Below are 9,022 nucleotides of genomic sequence, written 5' to 3' on the forward strand. Positions count from 1 at the left end.
TTGGTTACAATATTTCAAGAGGTGGCTGAACCTATGCCAAAGTGATGTTTCAGCCTGATCTTGATACAAAATGGCAGCCAGAGATACACATACATAAACACACACACACACACACACACACACACACATTGGGAACCCTCACGCCAAATTTGGAGATGATATCTCGAGAGACATTTGAATGCATAGAAAACATAGGCTTCTCAGCCTTTTGGCTAAGATCAAGTATATACGGACAAATAATTTTCCAAAATATAGAGTGGGCTGGTAATATTTTAACCACAGAATGCCGCCAAACCAAGAGGACCTCATGGCACAGACTGGAAGAGAAGAAGCATTTTTTCCTCCTCTAACAAATATTTAATAACCGTTCCATAATATAATCTGTTGGTAGCATTTGGAACCATCTGAAGCTGTTCGTTTGACAGACTTCCTCCAGACGATGCTTGCCACAACGAGGAAATGGGACATCATCGTTGATTAGCTTCTTCTTCCTAAGGATGGGGGATACAGCAAAAGATCAGTTTTGAGAGCTCAAGTTGGTACAAACTTAAGATTCCCAGTTCGAAGGTGCTAACTGCTGTTGCCACCTTTTCATTTCTATTTTTTCCTTATTCAGCCCATCTGGGAGCTTTGTGAGCTGAAGAGAGGGCAAAAATGCTTTCATACAGAGCTGTGGGGCCTGTGGCCTTCCAGGGGTTGTTGAATTGCAGCCCACATCAGCCCCAGTTAGCATGGGCAATAGCCAGAAGTGGTGGGAGCTGCAGTTCTTCAACATGTGGACGGCACCACAATGACTACCCTTGCTGCTGCTTCTTTTAAAACCACATTAATCTTCAACAGCTAGCTTGAAATGTATTGTTGTTGGCATCTGTCCATCTCAAGGGTCAATGGAGTGCACTTCTGGGGGTGAAGTCAAATCACTGCGTTAGCAGCACTGAAGTGCTGGGGCACAAGCCCTGGTGGTGTGTATGGAGATCCTTGGTTGCCCAGACAAGAAGACCACCAACCCTCTCGGACTTGCTGATGTGGTCCAAACGAAAGCAGAGCAATACATCTGGCACCAGCTGGGTTGAAGGAGATGCCAGGCAGAGGTGTACAAAGCACCACTGAACTGTCTTAGGGACTCCATTCTGGATTTGTAAAGCTATGGTTTTCCCAGTAGTGATGTATGGAAGTGAGAGCTGGACCATAAAGAAAGCTGATCGCCGAAGAATTGATGCTTTTGAATTATGGTGCTGGAGGAGACTCTTGAGAGTCCCATGGACTGTAAGAAGATCAAACCTATCCATTCTGAAGGAAATCAGCCCTGAGTGCTCACTGGAAGGACAGATCCTGAAGCTGAGGCTCCAATACTTCGGCCACCTCATGAAAAGAGAAGACTCCCTGGAAAAGACCCTGATGTTGGGAAAGATGGGGAGCACAAGGAGAAGGGGACGACAGAAGACGAGATGGTTGGACAGTGTTCTCGAAGCTACAAACATGAGTCTGACCAAACTGCGGGAGGCTGTGGAAGACAGGAGTGCCTGGCGTGCTCTGGCCCATGGGGTCACGAAGAGTTGGACACGACTAAACGACTAAACAACAACAACATTCCTTATAGCCTTTTCTTTTCCCAAATACATCCCACGAGGCAGTGGAGGTTTAGGGTCAGAGTTTTCCTTCTACTAGATGAGCTAGTGGATGAGCCCCATCTGCCTCTCACTTCGTTCTACAGCACGTGTAGAAGCCACTTCCTTGGCCCTTGGACTTACTCTCGGTCTCTTCTGCTCAATCCACTGGAGCCTGTCTTGAAATGCTGCTACAGAAATCAGCTCAAAATATCCCACTCTTCCAAAGAAGCCAGAAGAGGGAATCAGAATTCATTGGTCACAGTATAAGTCAAACCTCAATGCAAAACAGCAACTTCTGGGATTATTATTTTTTTAAAGGTAGGATCTAAAACCCATGTGTTTTGAATAGAACTGAAACCATCACCACTTAAAATTGTCTTGTATGAACACTTGAGACTTCAAAAACTCTGGAAATTTGTTAACTGCACAAATATTTGGCCAGGTGATATTCGGTATCAGCATTTTGACATCCAGCCATTTTACAACAGTTAATGTCTGGCCATATCCAACAGCCAAGTTACTATAGGATTTATTAAACTAGTTCTCCCTCGTCCAGTGTTTGGGCTGTGGCTTATGCAGCCAAAGCAGTATCATTCAGATACAGGGAAGGGCTGTCAGAAGGAGGGACAGGGGAAGAAATGCAATTTAGTTTGCATGTAAAGGCAAATCTACCTAATCATAGTTTTTGGAACAATATGCAAACTGTCATTTGAAATCCACACTTGTCTGAATTTTGCAATGCAGTTTTCCAGCCAAGTATTGTATCCAAAATGCAAATTGTAGGGTGAAATGCACAGATGAATGCATATATTACTGAAAATAACATCAACATGCATTACATTAGTGGAAAAATTATTATTATGGAAACAAGGCTTGCAAAAACGAGTACATTAGGCAAAACAGCCTACAAAAATGAGTACATTAGGATAAATTAGCACTAAAATGCTGCTGAATTTTCATGAGGACTTTTGTTTTTTTAAAAAAGCAATCCCAAACTATTGTAGAAAACCGAATTTAAGATTAGAGAAATTGAGAAATTGAGAGGAAGAGATGGAGTCACCCATCCCTAACATGGAACTGACCATAGTCAGTGCCACCAGGTAAACAGAATACCTGTGGGGAGGAGGGGTGGGCAGAGGCGAGTGACTGATGGCAGTTAACAGCAGCAAAGCCATGCTGATGGCAGCAGCAATGGGAAGGAGCCATTGGTGGGAGACCAAGCATGCCAACTACTAACCCTGAGGGTAGTCAGTGGTAATTACGAGGAAGACAACCATGGGAAAGAGTTGCTATATTTCAATAAAAAACAAAATCAAATTAATCGTATCTCCTGCATGAACATAATACTTAGCTTTGCCGACAAAAGCCTTTTATAACATATCCAGTGCTATTTTTCCAGAAAAAGAGGTATTGGAACTCACCATGAACACCTCCCTCGTTCTCTTATAATAGCAACAGAGAGGTGCCGGAACTGACTTCCAGTGAGTTCCAGCTGGAAAAAGCCCTATATATAGCCAAGCGCTCACCCAGCACACTAACATCAGAAATGAATTACTTCTTGCTTTGCAGCAAGACTGGGGAACCTTTGGCCCCACGGATGTTGTGGAACTACAATTCCCACCAGCCATGGTAAGCATGGCCAATGGCCAGGGATGATGAGAGTTGTGGCTCAGTAACATTTGGAAGGCCACACCTGCCTGACAAGAGCAATAGCTGTACAACAACAAAATCCTCTATATCAGGCATCCCCAAACTCGACCCTCCAGATGTTTTGGCAGTAGAACTCCCATCATCCCTAGCTAACAGGACCAGTGGTCAGGGATGATGGGAACTGTAGTCCCAAAACATCTGGAGGGCCGAGTGTGGAGATGCCTGCTCTATATCCTCGAGAAAGGCCCCATCAAACCCAGGGCAGATTACATCTGAGAAGACTTGCATAGCGTTGGAAGTACACCTGTCAACACCAGTTGCTGTGAAGCACCAGAGGGAAGGGCACTGGTGCATTCAGGTCACACTTGCAGCCTTCCCAGGCGCAGAGGGTGCTGACTTGGGCCCCACATTGTGGGTGCCCAGCGCTGTGGGTGCTCACTATGACAGTGGAGGCAGCCATCTTCTCCTGAGTTTTGATAAGGGATGCTGCAATTGAGGGATGGTAGGGGAGGACTCACAGTGCTTTTCAGTGGCGTAGCGTGGGTTGTCAGCACCCGGGGCAAGGCAAGTAATTTGCAAACCCTAACCCATGGATTTGCACCCCCTAACCCATGGATTTGCGCCCCCTAACCCTAACCCCCAGATGTTGCGCCCGGTGCGGCCGGCCCTCCCTGCACCCCCCACGCTACGCCACTGGTGCTTTCCTCCTATGCCACTGACCCAATTCAAGACCATTTTCCAGCTGGAGGTCCACATTTCCTCTTGGGCAACTTTCAGGGCGGGGTGCACATGGTCAGGGCTGAGCCTTCCCTATGAAAACCAGCTCTTTAAAGCTGAACTGGAGCAAACATCAATTCAAGCTTTCAATGGATTTATGTTTGCTAAGATTGGGCTTTAAATAGCGGGTTTCTGTGGGGAAAGCTCCAGAGCAAAAAGAAGGGAGCTCAGACACTGAACTTTAAATTTCTTCAATTTCTCATACATGCCCTGACATTACAGCTCACCTGACAGTAACTTATGCAGTCACACTGGTTTCTTTAGGTTCCTCCCTCTTTTCTCTCTTGTTGGAATTGTCTGCATATGTGCCTTCAATATTTCACTTTTACAAAACTCCAGTTCTTCTTAGACTACCTTCTCTTTGCTTATTTCTGGTCATGAAATCTCACCCAGTAGTTCCTTAAGCTTTTTGAAATCCGTTCAGAGTGCATGTCCAACTACATTCAACTTTCCCTTGCCTCTGTATCATGAAACCCAGGAGGACATGATCACTTCCTCCCAAGGTCCCCAGACAAACTCCATGAGCATCTAAATTAGAGCAGGAGTGAAAACCTCAGGACCAGGGGCTAAGTGAATCCCCACTCAGCCCTATCTTTCTTTCCCCAGGGCCATATACCTCACCAGACTGCTGTGTGCCCCTCACAAGTGCTTTTGCCTGGCTGGAATGTGTCCTTAAACTGTGAGCATTGTAGCTAAACCAGTAAGATTCACCATTTGTTGCTCCACCCACTTCTTGCCTCTGGCCCCACCCACCACTAGCATGCAGCTCACAGAAGGCTGCCCATGAGGGAACAGCCACCTTGAAAATTCAATGATAAAACAGTGAGGTGTGCTTAAAAAATAGGTGGCACAGTCTTTCATGTGCCATTTTCAAATGCTGTAACAGCCTTCCCCAGCCAGGTGCCTTCCAGCTGAGGCTGATGCGAGTTTTAATCCAAAACATCTGGAAAGCACCAAGCTGGGCCTAGGTGTGCCATAATAAAAGCTGAGCTCCACTTGGAGTCCTTGGTAGGTAAGACAACTTGGTCCAGGTTACTGGTGTGGGATAAATCAGCCTCATATAACCAACATAAAGGTAAAGGTAAAGGTACCCCTGCCCGTACGGGCCAGTCTTGACAGACTCTGGGGTTGTGCGCCCATCTCACTTAAGAGGCCAGGGGCCAGCGCTGTCCGGAGACACTTCCGGGTCACGTGGCCAGCGTGACATCGCTGCTCTGGCGAGCCAGAGCCGCACACGGAAACGCCGTTTACCTTCCCGCTGGTAAGCGGTCCCTATTTATCTACTTGCACCTGGAGGTGCTTTCGAACTGCTAGGTTGGCAGGCGCTGGGACCGAGCAGCGGGAGCGCACCCCGCCGCATGGATTCGAACCGCCGACCTTTCGATCGGCAAGTCCTAGGCACTGAGGCTTTAACCCACAGCGCCACCTGCGTCCCATAACCAACATACTTAACTCTAATTAATACATGAAGGGGTTAAGACCATAGAGTAAGCTGTCCTGCCTTGCTTATCTAAGTCAGACCCTCTTAGCTTGGGAGGAAGTTCTGTTCTTTCTCTCTTCCACCATGAGAACACTTCCAGTAAGGAGGTCTAAGCTGGATGCTCCAAGCTTAGGCAATCCATCTTTGTATTTCTATACAAATAATTTAGAAACCTTTACCATTTTGGAACTAACCTAAGTTTTACTGCCTGACTTTCCTTGCTGCTATATGGAAAAGCACATGAATCTGACCTTTGAAAAGTTTGTAAGTAAATCGTTTTTAACTTACATGTGGTTTCTTTCTATGCTCAGGGAAGTGGGGGGCTTTGGAAGCAACTTGGAAACGAATATTTTAAAGCAAGAAATATTTTCCATGCTTTATTTTGCTACATATTTTGTGATTTTAAATCTCTGTTGGGCCTCCTTCAACAAAGAGTACTTGCCCCAAACCTGGATTTAAACATGCAAAGAATTCTCTTTTTATTATACCTAAAGTATTTCCCCCTTTAACCAAATTACAAAATACTAAAACCAACCATTTGTTTTACTGCATTGGTCTGCAGCTGAGAGGTTGGGACCCACTACTCAGCCAAGTGGGTTGCAACAGCAGTGCTACCAACTATACAAATATATGATAAAAATAATAATTAAGAAGTGGGTCCCCACAGGCACATTTGGGTTAAATGTTAATCCTGAGCTGGAAAAGGTTGAGGACTACTGGTTCAATTAACCTATATGCCACCTTTCAAGAGGTATTCCCAGATATGGGAACGTCGGGGAAGGGACATAGCTTGGTGACAGAGCATTTGCTTTGTACGCAGAAGATCCAAAGTTCAACCCCCAGAATATATCCAGGTAGGGCAGAAGAAACTGTCTGAAACCCTGAAGAACTGCTGCCAGTCATGACTAAGCTGCTTCTGGTGAACCAGAGCAGCGCATGGAAACGCCGTTTACCTTCCCGCCGGAGTGGTACCTATTTATCTACTTGCACTTTGACGTGCTTTCGAACTGCTAGGTTGGCAGAAGCAGGGACTGAGCAACAGGAGCTCACCCCGTCGCGGGGATTTGAACAGCCGACTTTCTGATTGGCAAGTCCTAGGCTCTGTGGTTTAACCCTCAGCGCCACCCACATCCCCATGGTAGATAATAAAGGTAAAGGTACCCCTGGCCGTACGGGCCAGTCTTGCCAGACTCTAGGGTTGTGCGCTCATCTCACTCTAGAGGCCGGGAGCCAGCACTGTCCGCAGACACTTCCGGGTCACATGGCCAGCGTGACAAGCTGCATCTGGTGAGCCAGCACAGCACACGGAACGCCGTTTACCTTCCCGCTGGTAAGCGGTCCCTATTTATCTACTTGCACCTGGAGGTGCTTTCGAACTGCTAGGTTGGCAGGCGCTGGGACCGAACGACAGGAGTGCACCCCGCCGCGGGGATTCGAACTGCCGACCATGCGATCGGCAAGTCCTAGGCACTGAGGTTTTACCCACAGCGCCACCCGCGTCCCATGGTAGATAATACCGTAGACTAAATGGAGCAACGGTCTGATTCGGTGCCAGGCAGGTTGCTATGTTCCCATGTTATTTATCATCCGCTACTTAGAGGGTCCTGAATTTCACTTAGGGAATGAGCATAAACTACACATGAAATAAATGAACACAACTTACTGCTTGTGCTTGTGCTTGTGTTTGTGCTTCAGCTGCAGTTTCTCCTGCAGCTTCAGGACCATACTGCTCCACGTCCTCACCATAATTGCTCTCCCCGAAGTCTGCTTCATTTGAATAATCCACTTCTGGCGCCCCGTAGTCCCCAGGTCCATAGCCTTGGAAAAGGGAGTTGCAAGGCAGGACGAAGTAGATAAACCAACAGCAACACAATTGTGCTCCTTTGAAAGGCATCGCCTCCTTCCCTTAACAAAAAGTGCTCTGGGGAAATTGGTGAGGAGGACAGTGAAGAAAGAAATGTCCTGGCCTGCGCAGAGAGCCTTCCTCTAGTAGGGGAGCGCAGCCAATGGACTCAACAGCACAAAGAGTTCTGTGCCAGTTAAGTTGGATGTTGGTGGAGAGAATAGAAGCAAGAGCAGGAAGTGATGTCACAATGACAGCAAAGGCTGGCGTTTGTAAGAAGAACCTGATGCTGGAAACTGGCATGCTGGCTCCTTTTATTTTAAAAGTTGGCTACAATAAAAGAGTTTCTTCTAGGGCTGCCCAGTGGATCCAGCACTGAACCAGGCACTGGCTGTATTGAGTTGAGGTATCCCCCAATCACACTGGGTCCACACAAATTGAGCTGGGATTGTCAACGGATTCTGGGAAAATATCTATAACGAACTGAAAAAGATGTTTAGATTTTCATTTGAAGAAAAACCAGAATCCTTTCTCCTAGGCATCATGTCAGAGGGAATAAAAAGAACGGTCAGACCAATATTTATGTATGCAACTCCGGTGGCAAGATTATTGATTGCCAAAAACTGGAAAAGCAGCAGTGTCCCAACTAAAACAGACTGGTTATCTAAAATGATGGAATACTTCCATATTGCCGAACTAACAGGGAGGATAAGAGGAGATATGGTACAAAAAGTGAATAAAAAAGTTTATCTTTAAGGAATATATCAAAATTTATATGGGAAAAGTAGAATTTCTGACAGATATTGAGTGAATCCAGAAAATGATTAGAGTGAAAGGAGAGTAAAGTTAAGATAGAAGAAGAGATTAAAGAAGTAATGAAATGCGTTTAAGCTAGTTGGGAAAATAAAGTAGCGCAACAAGAACGGCTGGAAGTCAAGTCACTTGGTGGGTGTCCGTGTTGGGTAGGGGTGTAGGTATGTTGATATGTACAGTATAGGCAGGTATTATATAGAGTAATGTAGGTATGTTTTATGTTATGAATATAAGGTAGTGTGTTATGTACGTGTATTGTGTAATTGTGTAAATGTATATGTATGTGTTTTATATGTTAATAAAATTTATTTAATAAAAAAATATTTAAAAAAAAATGATCTGGGACTGTCAAAGTGGGGGGGGGGGCAGTCTGATGGGGAGGACCAGGGAGCAGGAAGAGACAGATGTACTGGCAGCTTCGTACAGCTTCTTCTCCCACCACCCTCCCAATTGGTGTGAGGCTCAAAACCAAATCAGATCCACTTGGAAGTGCTAGTCCAAGCCCCAAATCAGATAAAGCAGGCAGACATGCTGCCCTACATTTGACAGGCATAATTTCAGCAGGGAAGGGGATGAGCAAGGAGGGGATGCCTTGGGCCTGATGGGGAGACCCCAGGGGTTGCATCTAGTTCACAGGTTGGCTGGTGGTTCCCCATCCCTGTGATAAACATTGACATTGCTAGATGCCTCCGGTGGCCAAGGTTTGGCAAGGTTCAGGCAAGGACTTCCCCTATAGAAGAGGTGGTCGTGGGTGGGATTGAAGGTGCCTTTTTGAAAGTGAAATTTACTCTTGCCATCTTGAAATCATTACTAATGCCTCTGTATTTAATGGGGGAGCCATTGTGTTTA

At 46.0% G+C, this 9,022-nt stretch overlaps 1 long non-coding RNA gene across 1 annotated transcript; it reads right to left on the minus strand.

The window, feature by feature from the left end:
* Positions 1–334: 334 nt before the first annotated feature.
* On the minus strand, positions 335–8,094 carry LOC307203974. Its single transcript, XR_013833397.1, has 2 exons — positions 7,181–8,094; positions 335–491 (listed from the first exon to the last, which is right to left on the minus strand). It is a non-coding gene; the product is annotated as an uncharacterized lncRNA (long non-coding RNA).
* Positions 8,095–9,022: the final 928 nt, after the last annotated feature.

Source organism: Podarcis cretensis (genome assembly GCF_951804945.1).
Source record: "Podarcis cretensis genome assembly, chromosome: 15".
NCBI classification, from domain to species: domain Eukaryota; kingdom Metazoa; phylum Chordata; class Lepidosauria; order Squamata; family Lacertidae; genus Podarcis; species Podarcis cretensis.